The following is a 580-nucleotide window of genomic DNA, read 5'->3' as shown; positions in this document are numbered from 1 at the left end:
ATTAACAATAACACAAAAAGTATATATTTGGTCATTTATGGTCAAATCCAAATCAGTGAATCACTAATCACAGTCAGTAGCTTGTGGTTACTACAACGTGGATATTGTACAAAGTGCATCTTCGACAAACTAAAGTCTTTTAGATCTGATTCATAGATGCTACAAAAACTAGGTCCTTGTCATCAGTAGCCTTAGGCACATCTTCACTCGCAGAGCTGCTACCGTCAAAACCCTCTGCTCTGCAGTGAACCTGACACCCAGGTGCTGCTTGATCATGCGACTGTGACTATAGGCTATTACAAAGTGACCTTTATGGGTTATGGGTGCTGGTCAGGTGGATTTCTGAACTGTAACAGTCCAGGGTCACCTGTTTACTGCTGCTTCCAGTTTTTAAGCTAAGCTACTCTAATTATGTCCAGACCATCTCCAAACCTTGAGTGGCACTTTAAGTGACCTTCACATAACATTACAGCTGGAAACCACACAAATAAATCACATCTGAATGGTCTGATTCTTCATTCTTATCAAGTCCTTTCATGCTTGCCAGTGGAAGCTGTGAGCTAAGATACCACATCAACTC

At 41.2% G+C, this 580-nt stretch overlaps 1 protein-coding gene across 1 annotated transcript in view; it reads left to right on the top strand.

Moving 5' to 3' along the window:
• Positions 1 to 580, top strand: part of cnksr2a (connector enhancer of kinase suppressor of Ras 2a) — a 49,174-nt gene that overhangs the window by 13,394 nt on the left and 35,200 nt on the right. The gene's annotated exons all lie outside the window — the stretch shown is intronic.

This window comes from Seriola lalandi, unplaced genomic scaffold (genome assembly GCF_002814215.2).
Source record: "Seriola lalandi dorsalis isolate HSWRI2012SDOR001 ecotype SW California unplaced genomic scaffold, Sedor1 jcf7180002054956, whole genome shotgun sequence".
Classification (NCBI taxonomy): domain Eukaryota; kingdom Metazoa; phylum Chordata; class Actinopteri; order Carangiformes; family Carangidae; genus Seriola; species Seriola lalandi.
Note: the sequence above shows the minus strand (reverse complement) of the source record. Positions and strands in the feature narration are given on the sequence as shown.